Genomic DNA, 15,273 nt, shown 5'->3' on the forward strand with positions numbered 1-15,273 from the left:
GCCTCCTCCCATTTGGGTGCACGCCAGAGGTCGCAAACGGGTTTTGATTCCTTACCCGTACCCGTACCCGGCCGCACCAGGGTCGCAAACGGGTACCCGTACCCGGCCGGGTACGGGTAGTCGTTCCCTACCCGTACCCGTACCCTACCCGAAATGAGTGACAAACGGTGACTCACCGGTGACTCACGGCCTACACGTACCCGTACCCGGCCGTACCAGGGTCGAAAACGGCTACCCGTACCCGGCTGGGTACGGGTAGCCGGGTATCGGGTAGGGTACGGGTATCGGGTACCCGGTTGCGACCACTGGTGCACACGTGGTTTGTACGCATGCTTGTGGAACTTCTTTGGCACCGCCGTACGTAGCCGACCGTGCTCATCGAAAGGTGTGTGGTCTTCAAAGAGAGCCACCTTATTAGAGGTGGCACAGAGGCTGATGCGACAAAAAACGAATCACAATCGGGTTTGAAAAGCAAAGGTAAAAGTGCAGCCATCGCAATGTTCACGCCACTCCTGGCAGAAAGGGCTTCCACTACGGGGTGGGTGGGGGAGTCACGATAGCCCCTTCCACAGGGTAATTGGCCTACTCTTCCACGCTGACTATACATCTTGAAAGTAGTGGTAGTGCCCTCATTTTGCCCCACCGCACGCGCGAATTGCCGATCGCCTAACTGCAGTGGACCCATTTGCAACGCTGCATGGTGGATCGAGGCGGTTGGGAGGGATCTATCAAAGTTGCTCCACACAGTGAGATCGAATCAGTGACCTTTGGATTGTGAGCCCAGTGTGCTCACCATTGCACCGTAGCTGCATCCACCTGGCTAAATAAAATGCCTAATCGCTTGTATGTACGTAGCCAACCGTGCTAAATCGGAGGCACGGGGAGAAAGACAACAAACTAAACACAAAAATCACTTCTAATTAGATGACTGCTGCCCATAACATCTGCAACATAACATAACAGCATTGCTCTAACGAGGCCTCACTGCTGATGGGCATCATCACCATCATCATTAGCAACGTTTCTCTACTGCTGGATGAAGGCCTCCCCACCCTGTCGCCATCGAATCACCGTCATCAGGCGGCATAAGGCATCTCACTCGCAAACATGAGAACATTCCCCATTGACGCATCTCTGCAGTGGTAATTCTCTTGGGCAAGCTCCCTCTTTTGGCTGCCATTCCCATCAGCAGTCTCATCCGTCGGCCATCATCCCCTCTCGTTATTTTCTATCCAACCTGATTTTTTTTTTTCGAACAGTCAATGTAATGTCCGTGATTTGTGTTTGCTTCTTGGTCCATGTGTTATCCGCCCCCCCCACTCTCCCCCTGCATATCCCAGTTTAATTTCAAATGTGTAGCTCTCCCCAAGAATATTTTTCCACGCGTCTTGGCTGGCGGTCCTTTCACTTTGTCAGTGTCTGTGTTTTTAAACCACTTGTCACAGTGGGTACCATGCGCTGATTGGACAGTATCTTCTTCAGGCACGTGAATTCGTTGCCTTACATTACAGCTTTATTTATTTTAATTATCAAAGTGCTCTGCCGATGAAACTCAAAAAATAAAATCCAGCGTTTGTCTCCTGAATGATCTGTTGTTATCAACCATTGGTCTGGAATGCCCATATATCGATGTAAAATATATACATTTATATTTTATTGCAGACTTTGGCATGTGTAGTTATTTACTGTATCTCATTACGATTTGAGATCACATCCATTCTTTAGTACATTTGGGTATCGGTGTAATAAACATAAATGCAATATACATCTTACAGCCAAGCAGGAATTAAGATAACCACAGCACTCTCTGATGTTTATATTAATCACGCGAATTTCCCTTCATAAATATGTATCGAACAACATCCACGGGGCTCCGCTTCTCTTTGGCCAAGGGATAATTGACAAATGCAGATCAATTTTGACTCGCGGATAAACCAATCTAGGGCACGATCGTGTTGCGGATAAATGGAGCGTGAGAATATACACAAATGTGAACGTGTCCTCGTGTTCGAATGAGAACGGGACGGTGCTTGTATCAGTTGGCAGTGCTGATGGTCAGTCGCTTGACGGTTCTGGCGCGACTACAGCGTTTATTTTCACGTGACGTCACCAGTTGTTTTCTCCACCCTTGCTAAAGGGCTTGGTGTTCCAGACCCCACCGTGCTCAACCACCGCAGCGTAAGACAACCGACTTCCCTTCTCTGCGTTTCCCGTTGCACTGCTCCAATTGGGAAGTTGCCCTTCCCGTCGTCTCATTTCTCGACTCAAGTTTGCCGTTTCTTGCCGGCCGCGCGGCATTTTTGGGCCCCCTCCGTGCCTTGCGCTCATCAGCCGTGACGGAAAAAAAAAGCGATTACTCCACAAATGTTAAGTCCATCTCAAGTAGAAACATTGTCGGTGAGCCACAAACACAACTGCAGTGGCACTTGACCAGATTCAGTTTAAAATGCAATGACTCATTGCTAATGAGATGCCGACATCCTTGCTGCGGCCTACGCGCCACTGACAGCCCTGTCTAGCCACGATGACTCGTGCCACTGCTATTTCCATGGTCAGTGCACTTCAGAGCTGGTGAAATCCTGTTCCCAAAAGAGCAGCCCCCCCCCCACCCCGTGCCAAGCTCACTCCAGTCAATCTGTTCAACATCCCACCCGTTCTGTGTGCCAAACAGCGGTAACATCACTTTCTTATTCACCACATTTTTTTTACTGTGCAACGCGCTTAACGCTAAGCGTTATTTTCTGTCTCCTTAAGTGTACAATCTTCAGCGATGCGATTAAACGCATTGGAAATATGTGGATTTGGAGCTGTCAGGAAGACATTGCTTAGGATTCTAGATTTGAAGCTTTCGTGACTGCAACGATTCATACTCTTTGTTTTTTTTCGGTAAAGTCACGTAGGTAAAAAATCTAACTAAATAAATGAAAACAACACCTGAAGAAGGACGTTTGTGTTGCGCCCGAAACTTCGTGATTGAATTTAGTTGTTTTCATTTATTTTATTTATTTTCTACCTACGTGACTTTACCAGAATTTAGTTGTTTTAATTTATTTTATTTTATTTTTTACCTTTGTGACTTTACCGGAAAAAAAAACAAAGAGTATTGCTTAGGATCTTTGGAAAGCACACTAATTTATCACATTTTTTTTATTCCCTCATAAAATAAACGAAGATGAATGTAGATATCCATCGCACAGGCTTTTTTTGGGTTAAATCGCGTAAATATATAAATGTGTCGTTAAACCCGCCACCACCCGACACAGCCAACTAGTAACGTATGGATAATATTGGTCGCGAAAGCCGTCGTGTTAAAATTAATGTATATATGTTGAATTTCTTACGTAGCCAGCTGTGCGTGCACACTATTTTGGGTTCATGCTTTTGGTGAGCACCTGTTGTAAGCCATGCAGGATGGTATCACCCAGCCACTGTAGCCTCCTCAGCGCCGATGGTCACACACCGCACCAAGTACTATAACTGCACTCATTTTGGGTTGAGCTGACCCATGAGAGACGCGGGCGAGGTCCTGGATACCATTTAAGCTGTCGACGTGCAAAGTGCCTGGAGTTGCACTCGGTTTGCTGCCAGGGCAGTTGGGGGGGAGGGGGGTGGGGGGTGTGAGTAGTCCAGCTAGTGCATGGCTTCCCGGTGGTTATTCGTTAGATTAGAGACTGGGTCAGGACAAGTGGCATTCTGCTGCACTGCAATTACATTGCATCTTCGCAAAACCGCTTGGCTACCGACGGAGCACTGAAGCCGATTGAGCGCGCACCCGCTGTGAACGTAAAAGGTTTCCGTCGTCGCCGTGCCACGGATCAACGTTGACGTCGCCTTGATACGGGCAGACACTGGAGATGCCCCCGACGACCTCCTCGTGCTGGCATCATGATTTTTGAGCGTAATGTTTTTTTGGGAGGCGGGCGGGGGGAGTCCGATCAGCCTCGACGACACCCACGTTGGCTGTGCCCCTGGCGGCTGGGATTGTAAGTTCCCACGTGCACGTGGTTTTCAGGGCACTCAGAAAAGAGTTTGGCTAAGCGCTCTGTTTTTGGCCTGCCTCTTATCGGCTCTGCGGGTAATTCCGGGGGGCGGACGGTATATGTCACGCTTCAAAATCTGTTTCGCCGGGGTGTCGAGACTGGTTCCGTGTCACTTTTGTGATGTGCTGAAGAGCTTCCCCCCTATCTAGTGGTGCAAAAAATAATGTGTTTCGGGACACTAACAATGTGTTAGTCAGACGCTGTCCGTTTTCCTGAATAGGTCGCATCATAATCTGCCACTGGCATTTTGTGTTATCTTTGCGTTCACAGTGAGAGATGTTTCCAGGCAATCTCCATCCCCTCCCCTCCCTTCCCCAAGAAATATATAAATAAATGGGGAAAAATATGCTATATCTCTACTTGAAGGCCATTAATATACATCGAAAATGTGATGCTTTTCTCTTCAAAATGCAAACGAGTGTGTGGGTGACAATGAAATGTCATCTCACCGGCGGGGTCACTGATCGAAAAAGCCCACAATCGGTGCTGCTTTAAAATTGATTCATTTTTCATTTCTAAAAAAAAAAACTTTATGACTGGCTGCTATATTGATCCAGAAATGAATTTCACTCCCGACACTGTAATCACAAGCCTTAGCTGACAAAATTGTTCAGACAGTTTGACTTGAAATATCTCTGGTAACCTTTCCTAAACATTTTGCCAAAAGTGTTTTTTTATACTTTTAATGATGTCAACGATTACCTGTCACGCGGACGATATGGTTATGCTTTTTTCATAGGGACATTTGGATACACAATGCCATCATGAAAAAAACTACCTTTCTGTATCAATGGTAACCACCAAATTAAAAAATTTAACAACAAAAATGATTATATTTTGCTGGAATTGCTATCCTTTCTGTTTTTTTATACTATATGCGGTATTTAAAAAACAAACATCAATATTTATGGGAATACTGCCATTATGTAATGGTTAGCACACTGGACTTGCAGTCCAGAGGTCCCTGAGTCAATCCACTGGCTTGGCAGTTAAACTATAAACTATAAGCTAAACTCAAAACTAAAACCGACAAATATCTTAAATTCACCTGCCTCTCGTCCACCCAGCAGAATAAAGTGTTGCATCTCAGTCAGTCGATCAGCAGATTGCGTATGGTAGGGTAAAACGTGAGTACGTCCACCTATTTCAAGACGTCTTGCCAGTTTGAGACAGACGTCTTTGGTTCTTTCGATGAAGTCACGTAGGTAAAAAACTAATAAGAGTAAAAAAGAAAATCACGACGTGGGACCACCACAGCCAGTTGCTTCTGGCTGTGGTGGTATCACGTGATGACGAGCGCTTGTGCTGCGCCCGAAACGTCGTGATTTAATTAAAATTTTATTTTTTACTTTTGTTATGTTTTACCTACGTGACTTTACCGAAAGAACCAAAGAGTATGGATCCTTGCAGTCACGAAAACTTCAAATCTAGAATTTTGAGACAGATTAAATATACCCTTAGACTGGCTGTCTAAAGCTCCCTCTAGTGGGGAGGATCGTCCATCAGTAGCAATTTCCAGGCTGCCCCTTTATCTTTGATCTTAATGTATGGAAATGAAAGCATTTCTCAGAGCCGTTTTGCTCGTAACACGACGCCAGGCATGTGGCGTGGCCCATAGTCTTCAAGACATCTCAAATAAAGAGCCACACTCGTTGCTTGCCGCACCACTGCAGCGCAAAAATAAATGTCTTTTGTCCGTCCCGTGCAACACACAAACACACAACACCGGGGAAGCGAGCAAAAAAAAAGTTCCAAAAATAAATATCACTTTTAAAGGTGGAATTATTTACAATGGGTAACTTGACTCCTGATCCGACAGAGAGCTTCTCCCATTTCTGCACAAAAGCTCCCAGTAACAAACACGCCGCATGTTTGGGGGCGGGCGGGGAGGCGGGGGGCCTAATGGGGCCCTGGGATGGAATGGTGCACAAATAGGCGTTTTGTTCCGGTGGTGTGGGGCCGCTGGGTGGTGGTGATGGTGGTGGGGGCGAGGAATCCAAAGGCTCTGAGAGGAGACCGGCCGTACAATGTTCGTGGTGGCATTCCGCCGCGGCGAACGAACGAAAAAAAAATAAAGAGGGCCAGGGCCTTGTTACTAAAGTCAATCAATAGGCAAGCGAGCAATCCCGTAAGGTGACGAGATGGGATAAACACAGCGGAGCAATTTGTACGCAGAAAAGACAGATTTATCACTTGTTCTTTTTCCTCTCCCCGCTGCCCACCCCAGGTTGGGATCGCCCTCCCTGAGGGTGAGAGCAAGGCTGTGCCAAATGAAGCTATTTATCCTGTAAACCCAGCTCCTGTCCCAAGCAAGATAAGACACCAATGAATGTTAAATCTTTTATGGTTTCAACACCCATTTGTCATGCTTTCCCCCATTGCCCTTGTGTCCCTTTCAGTATGCATATAAATGATCATGCTAAACAGTTGATGTAAAGAGGTGGTGGTGGTGGGGGGATCAACATACTTTTGTTCACATTTTCTTGCATGTCGCTATTGTCGGATTATGGAGCTTGGTGGAAGGGATTAGCAGTTGGCGATGAATGATACGTTTGTGAGCGTTTGCTTGTTTATATTTTTATTAACGGAATACGCACGAATGTACTTGCATCCATGTCAATTTAGGGCCATAAGCGGAACTATAAATTTAAATATAAACATAAATTCCAGCCATTATCATATGCGCCAACGGATGCAGGCTTCTCCCATATGCTGTGTTGGTAATGATAATGATTATATATATATGTTTACAATACTTTACAACGGTCAGTGTCAATTCCGTATAAAAACACTGTGTACAAGCCGTCGTATGTTGTTAGGCGAGATGTGTTTCAGACTGTGTCGCGCAATCAACTGAACGTGGAGCGACCATGCACACGTTTTACCGTGCAGCATCCAGCACGTGAGAGCAGCATGTGGCTCTGCACGGACAACTTTCGATTTAAATCTTTCGTGACTGCAGAGATTCATCGTCTTGGTTCTTTCGGTAAAGTCACGTAGAAGGGAAGTAATAAAATAATAAACATATATAAAGCATAATGAAATAATGTAATAATATAATAATATAATTAAATAAAAGTATTTTATTATGTTTTATTTTTATTATTTTATTATTTCCATTCTATGTGACTTTACCGAAAGAATCCAAGAAGATCTGCACGGACAGTTCTTAATCATGGCCTTGCATCAAGCAGGTCGGGATGCATCTTTTTTTACACACTCTTATTTAACTCACTCTGTTGTTGTTGTCGTTGTTGTATCCTCAAATCTTGTAACTCAATTTTTGCCCACTTCCCAATGTGGTATCGACTGCAAACTTGGTATACGTATGTCATACTGATGACAATACTATATTCTATCATAATAAATAAATACATATTTAAAAACTTTTTTTTTTTATATATGTTATGTTTCGGTTTGGGTCTAATTGTCCACGGTCAACTGTCGTTGGCTGTAAATGACCACGGTCCCTTATGTTATGGCAAGCTTCGGGGCCATTTCCTGGAGTTGTGGAGTTCTTCCATTACTAGTACGGTGCATTTCATTAAAGCGTTTTTTTTTTAAATATTACTTATTTAAGGATGCACCACCGACGGCATTACCATGGCATATCCCTCGTATAATCGCCAAGGCCATCAGAGCAGAAGGAACCTAGCCAAACAAGACATTGAAAAGTCAACGCCACAACCGGGACTGTTAACTGCATTCTTTACCTTCCACACCTTCTGCCAACTTAAGATAATATTGTCCCATTGATTTCTTGTTAGCTTTGTAAAGACTGTGTTGTTTAAGAGTACACATTTGCTTAGCAAAGTGTTAAGCCGAGGGACGTTTAGCGTTTTTATTTTTTATTTAAAGCAAAGTTCCAATTGTTTCACGTCATATTTTCATAGCCTCAGATATGTATGGTTAATTCTTAGCCTAAAATAGTTGAATTTGTGTCGTGTTTTTATTAAAACGATTAATGTCGGGCACGAGATTTTCACAGGTTCAAGTTGGAACTCACTGTTCTGTACATATACGTATGGGGAAACATACGCTATGTTTGTCACTGGATAGAATGTTGTACCCAGAGCGTAATCCTCAAAATATCTTTCTACATTTCATGGTTCTGTAATGTATCAATCCACCTAGCATCTGCACATGAGCTGATTTTATCGCTCCATCTCATCAATTGACGCTCCCTTGGATGCATTCCACACCTTCAGATGTTTAACATCGAAATTATTGATTTAAAAAAACACCGTCTCCTCTCTTTCTTCTGCCTTTCCCACTCCCCTCATTCCTCACCCCGTCTCTGCGTTCTCAGATTTTCTATAAATAGGCCATCGCATTCAAGTTCCACTGCGCAAATAAAAAACGTGTAGCAACAAACAACATAAATTGGATTTTGCATGAAAATGTAATTGTTTCGTGTGAAGGCTATACTGGCTCTAACACAGGAACACATGGTTGGTCTTAATTACGAATGAGATGTTCCTAATTGCGCATAAGATACAGTGCATGAAAAGCACTTCTGGTGCAGTGATACATGCATTTGTACGGCAAGGTAGTCAGAAACAGGTATTGAGCATTATGATAATATTTAGCAAACACAAAATAAAACTTATAACTGTGCAACCTCTGCTTATCCCCCTACCATGAAATAGATATTTATAGTCGATTTTGCCCGACCCACTTGTCACTTGTACAAAGAAAGGAAGTTAATAGTGTAGAGAAAAACAAACATCTATCATATAAATAAACAACACACCTGCCACACGTTCAGGTAAAACAAGCTCATTGAATGTCTAAGCTCACTTTTAATGTGAGGTTATCACTATTACCCATGTTAGCCACCCTCCACGACTTGGCCACACTCATTGTACAACTGCTGGAGCGGCCACAATTACAACAATTATCTACGTCCCAAAAAAAAACCCACCCTTGTATTATGGATATCTACGTCCAACAGGCGTGTGCATCAAATTGGGTGGAAATGCGTCTCTGTTGTGGAACGCACTCCCCCATAGGAATGGGATAAAAAGATGACTCTTTTGCTGAACTGTAAGAAGCATTTAGTTTTTTTCTCTTTATAAATGTTCAGCTTAGCAATCATTTGCTCATGCCACTGCTCGCGGGAAGGGCCTCGACTGGAGCGTAATTTGGCCTACTCTTCCATTCTCACCGGGCGTCTCGGGTGAGGTGGCAATGCCCACACTTTACCGCATCAGGCTGCGAGCTTCCGATCGACTTACTGTGGTTTCCGCATGCATCGATGTGGCGCTCCATTTACGAATGGAAATGTACACGTGCCTTAATGGGTACACCCGTTTTATGAATGGTGTACGCATTTAGAAATGGGTGCACCACGATGGTGGTGCAGTTTCAAATATTGTTGTCTTGTTGTTGTTGTTTGACTTGCATCCCACTGGGATTTTTGCACACAGCGTTGGTGTACGGTGCTTTTTTTGGAATATTTTTTTGCTGTTTTTCCCTGGATTTTCTGTTTGAACATAGTCACACAGTCACTTTAAGATGTTTTCTTGTTCATGTTTTTGATTTTTGTTTGTTGCGGTTGCACCCGATTCAAGAGCCGAATGGCTCACGGGGCTATACCAAATAAATGAAACTGAGATATGGACAAAATGGTTGAAATGTAGCAACTTGATGATTTTCCTTACGCTGGTGAGAAGAGACGTATCGGTGAATTCGTTGAAAAGAACCGTACACGAACGGGCATTCACCGCCCGCGTGAATCATCGCCCTCGCGTCAACAGACCTGCAGTATTAGCAACACAGCACGTAACATAGAAACTCCGAGGAGAGGTTAAAACCCCACAGTTGATCCCTCAGCCCAAGGCGTCTTTCTTTACATCTCTCATAACGCGTTGCGCTCGGTGGCGGCGGTTGACATTTTGGAGCTGTTAACACTTTTTTTCCCGAGAACAACAACACACACACACACAAAAAGACTTGGGGAAAAGCGGAGTCAAATTTAACAGCCCCACAAGCCAGCAACTGTATCAGACACCAACCACCTGGGTCCGAATCCAGCGCCGTCACACGAAAAAAGCCTCCCCCCTTTTGAAACCCGGTCCAGTCAAAACAATGGGGGCGGAAATATTGCAACAGAAGTGTCTCTCTCTCTCTTGGCTTGCTGTCTCCCCCGGACTGTTATTGACCGCATAATCTCTTGGGGCCCAAAGTAAACAAGCGAGAGAGACAGTTGCAGCTGAGAACGTTGTTCAAAAGAGACCCAAGGTAAACATCATCCTAGCGTAACAGTTTCACCCCCCCCCCTTCCTTCATCTTCTTCCTGGGGTGGGATTAGAAGCTCTCCTCGAGCCTCCGCCCTTTCGTTTGGATCCCGCTTATCGGAGAAAATGTTGCATTGTTATTTCTTTATCTCCGTCGTCTCGTCGTCTCCCATCCCCAACTGATAATTCCACCCTTGTGGGGGCCCTTGAGTGCTTCCTAGAGAGCTCTCGACTGGTTTCCACGCCGCATTTGTTTCCATAACATTGCGCGAGGCCCGTCGCAGGCACTTGACGATATCTCTTTGTGTGGCGATGGGCAGCAAGGGGGGATAGCAGTGGCAGCAGCAGCAGCGCTACTCGTGCTAAAAGTCCGCCAGATAATGTATATTGTGCCGTCTCCCAGCATGCACGGGAGACATACTGTTGAGATTAAGCTTCAAGGGAATTTGCAATGCAATTAAATAACCACTTTTTTGTTTGTTTAACCAGGTAAGACCCACTGAGCTATGTAGATCTTTTTCAGAAACTACCTGGCCACAAATGATAGCTCAACGAAGAGGGTTATCGCGTGGACATTTATTGCGGTAGTCAAAGCCTCTCTAGGTGCACGATTTTCTATGTGGGGGGGGGGGGGGGGACCCGGAGGACCGAACCTACGACCTCCTGTACACCAGGCGAGAGAGTTAACATCTCGCCATCGCGTTGCCCACCTCACCACCTGAACATTTTTTTGCAATAAAAATAAAATACTGTGCGAATGCGTGGCAATGGGAATGGAGAATTCTAGGTTTTTAAAAGCATGCGCTGATGAAACAATGGAAACGTGTCTACTTATTTGTACATTACGATACTTATGATACACGGTTGGATTGATGAAAGGCTGACAGTTTGACATGTCATTGCATCCAATGGGTTCACATCACTCCTGCAGCCACATAGGGAGGCGCTACCATTCACTGAAATGTAAAAAAAAGTTAATTCTTTAACCAAATTATGACCGATGATCGTAACAGTTAATCGAATTAAATTGGAGATAATACACTAATCTACCCCTCCTGTGTCTACTAATAACTTGGGTACTTCATCAATACTTTGCAATATGTACATGAGGCAGGTGTTGTCGGCTGCTTTGGGGAGCGGTGGTGTAGCGGTTAGCGCGCTGATCTACAAACCCAAGGTACCCGAGTTCGATTCCCGCTCATGGTGAACACAAGTGACGATTATCTGAACCGGTCCTGGTCCTCCCCTAGGTAGACTAAGCCTCAAATGAGTACCTGGTGTAATGCGTAAACATCGCCATTGTGGAGACAAAGGCGGCCGGGCGTGGTGTTGGCCTTCAACCCCACACTGACCAGGCAGGGTTGGTGAACTACGGTCATCCAGGAGTGCTACTGGATGTACAGGGTGGTGGTCCAAATGTATTGTGACCCCACCAATTAATTATACCCTAATATTTTTAGTTTTCCTTTGCATATTCGTGTTTGTTTTAAATAAACCTTACTTTAAAAATAGACGTTTTAGATAATTAATGGGGGTCACAAGGCACCTACATCCCTCTGTACCATGTAACCCGTGATTTCCAAATACGTGCCCATTAAAACTTGCCGGGTTCCTTCCATTAAAATAGTCCGCAATAAATTTAACCTTTTATCTCGCTCTGAATCAGAGACAGCCTCTTAATAAAGTGCAGTTGCTAGGTCTGCAAAAAAGCAAGGCTGATATGTGTATAATATGCACATTATTAACACAAAGCGCTGCTTCAGCATATTATATAACAGCATTGCATGTATATTGAAAAGTACATTCTGCTAAACCAAGGAATAACCTATTTATCGGCCGACGGAACACCAAGGTCAATATTTTACTTGGCGTCTGCGCAAAACATTATGCATACCGGACGACGCACGGCACACGCGAGCACAATCAATTGTGCATTGTACGTGAAAAACAATGCAAGACCAACTTGAACCGTGGAAAGAGCAGGGTCTGTACACACAGGTCGGCCCCGCAGCGACGTTGGCTTGGAGCCCCCTCCACCTCTTCCCACTCCTCGTCACCATAACCATAGGGGAGCAGCTTCTCCCTGGCACTAGATTGTACCCAGTGTCATAATATCTTTACCGTGCCCACGCGTATGCGAACATCGCATATGGGAGGCAGAGACTCGGCCGAAAATTTATTTTCTCACGAATGAAATTCTGTAGGTGACCGAGATAGACAACCCAACATAGGCGCCATCCATTTAGTAGGTGCGCAAAAATCTGTCAAAACTTGACCCCTCCCCCCCTACCTGTACGCACACGTACTTTTTACACCCCCCCTCCACCTGCGTACGTACGCCTGACGCCCCCCCCCCCCCGAATCCTACAGAACGGCCGATATATAATCCACGCAGAAACGATCAAGGATTTATAATATTAAAGTGTTTAAGAAAACAGATAGTCCACCGCCGGACTATCTAACTCATTTGAAGGCCAATGTAGACACATTATTATTGAGGCTTCACCGCCCCCCCCCCCCCGTTTCCTATGCGTGCATTGCCAGTAGACCCCCCATATGCAAGCGTACACATTTGGGTTAACCCCCACTCCCCCCTCCATGCGTACGTACTAAATGGATGGCCCCCTTATTTTGCGAAAGGGGGGGGGGGGTGCGGGGTGGGGCTCCCCTCCCTGAACCTGTGACCCGTCACAGTTGCGTACAAGCACGTGTCCCTCCACTTTTGTCAAGCCCGCCTAAATTCGCGACGCAAGAAACTGTACAATGTTTTGCGTGCGCTTTCCTTGGGGCGAGGTGGAAACAAACGCAGGAAATAGACAACTATTGTTGAGCAGTGAATGCAGGGAAAAAAGGAAAAGCAGCGAAGGCCCCCAACATGTTCTGGAACAGGGCCTCCAGTTACCACGTCCAGGTTTCAACGCGGCACAGCGGTTAACACTTCTTTACAACTAGCTTCATCAGGCCACAGCCACAACTGTCTGGCTGTCGTCTTGATGAAGCTAGTTGTAATTACTGGCGAGACGTCGTACTCAGATTGTAAATGTTGTGGCTTGGCTCTCCGACACACCGGTGTGCTGTACTAGTATACTACACTATATACTACACTACTATACACTACAATACTATACACTACACTACTATACACTACACTATACACTACACTGTACACTACACTATACACTACAAACTACACTACACTATACACTACACTATACACTACACTATTATACACTACACTGTACACTACACTATACACTACACTACTATACACTACACTACTATACACTACACTATACACTACACTATACACTACACACGTTCTGTGCTGGTGACGAATTGGCACGTTCTGTTAACGTGACAACCCTTACTAGTTGGCTGTGTCGGGTGGTGGTGGGTTTAATGACACTTTTATATATTTACGCGATCTAACCCCCCACAAAAAAAACCTGTATTATGGGTGATATTGGGGGGGAAAGCCTACGACGTGTTAAACTGTTAAACACTTGTTTAGTGGGAACGCGAAAGGTGACTATTTCTCTCCGTCATGCGGCATTGGCGAGTGTGATGAAGAATGGTCACCTGCCCCTCGCGACCAATTGTAGAATGGGCGAGAGCTTCATCCGGCAGTGGAACTGACATGTTGTTTTCATTAATCATTCACTTCTGTCACTGCTTTATAGCGACATGACGCCGCCAGGCTGAAATGCCTTCTCGAGGTGCCGTCGAGCGAAATCCCCCGAAGTTCATTATTCTGTGAGAGCAAGTTTCGCTTCGTGGCGTCTCTCCAACAAAGTAAAACAAAGTCGCGTAAGGTCGTGCGTGAAGAACAGCGGACGTCCCGACTCTCACGGCTGCGAGCGGAAAAAGGAACGCCTCGCTCCCTCGAGCGCCGTTGCATCCACTCACTAACGAAGGTTTGCATCTTCTTGGTTTTTTCGGTAAAGTCACGTAGAAGGGAAGTAATAAAATAATAAAAATAAAACATAATAAAATAATAATAATATAATAAAATAATAACATAATATAATAATATAATATAATAATTTATTATTTTATTACTTCCCTTCTACGTGACTTTACCGAAAAAACCAAGAAGATGAATCCCTGCAGTCACGAAAGCTTTAAATCGAAGGTTTGCATGTCCATTGAAAATACCGATTTAAACTCATCAAGCATCCCTCTATCGGCTTGACAGGGGAGAGGGTTTAGTCTTTGCAAACAGCAATCTGTCTTTGTCAGAATCAGGCACGTACGGGGCTCAGTCTGCATTTCTGGGTGCTCGTGGGCACGAGAATGCGCACGCCGAGTGCATTTGCAAGAGTAAAACAAATTCTGTAGTGGTGGTGGATTTTGTTGGGCCTTAGTCCCGAACGACTGAGTTAAAGTTTGCACTTTTTGTTTTCTTTAGGCCTCAATGCCAGCCAAGTGTATTTGTGGAAAGTCAACGGGTTATCGCTGACCATCTGAAAATATGGTATGCAGTATTAGCCGTTAAGATGCTACTCTGATGCGCTGGTTAGCACACTGGACTTGCAATTCAGAGGTCACCGGTTCGATGTACGGTAACTCTCTTTGTGCGGCCGTTCAAACAACGGCTCAAGTTTCTTAAATCTCATCCGTCTCTATCCATAGTGGTTAGCTGATCGGCATGTTGCATGCGATGGAGTTAAGTGCGGGTACGGTACCCTTTTTCCAAGATGTATCGCCGGCGTGGAAGAGTAGGCCTATTACCCTGCGGAGTGGCTCTCGGTCTCACTCGAGTGAAGGACCCTTTTCCATCGGTGGCTTGAGCAATACATTGCATAGCTGCACTTTTACCTTTGCAAATATCGGAATCAGAATTTGTATCTATCGCGGAGGAATCCGACGAAGTAACCATGAAGCATGTTCTTGGTTCTTTCGGTAAAGTCACGTAGAAAGGAAATAATAAAATAATAAAAATAAAACATAATAAAATCATTCTCACGACGTTTCGGCCACAAACGTCGTGAGAA

At 45.0% G+C, this 15,273-nt stretch overlaps 1 protein-coding gene across 1 annotated transcript in view; it reads right to left on the reverse strand.

Moving 5' to 3' along the window:
• Positions 1-15,273, reverse strand: part of LOC133352492 (ephrin type-A receptor 4-like) — a 152,847-nt gene that overhangs the window by 117,804 nt on the left and 19,770 nt on the right. The gene's annotated exons all lie outside the window — the stretch shown is intronic.

Source organism: Lethenteron reissneri, chromosome 40, assembly GCF_015708825.2.
Source record: "Lethenteron reissneri isolate LAM-NWPU_2019-01 chromosome 40, ASM1570882v1, whole genome shotgun sequence".
NCBI lineage: Eukaryota > Metazoa > Chordata > Hyperoartia > Petromyzontiformes > Petromyzontidae > Lethenteron > Lethenteron reissneri.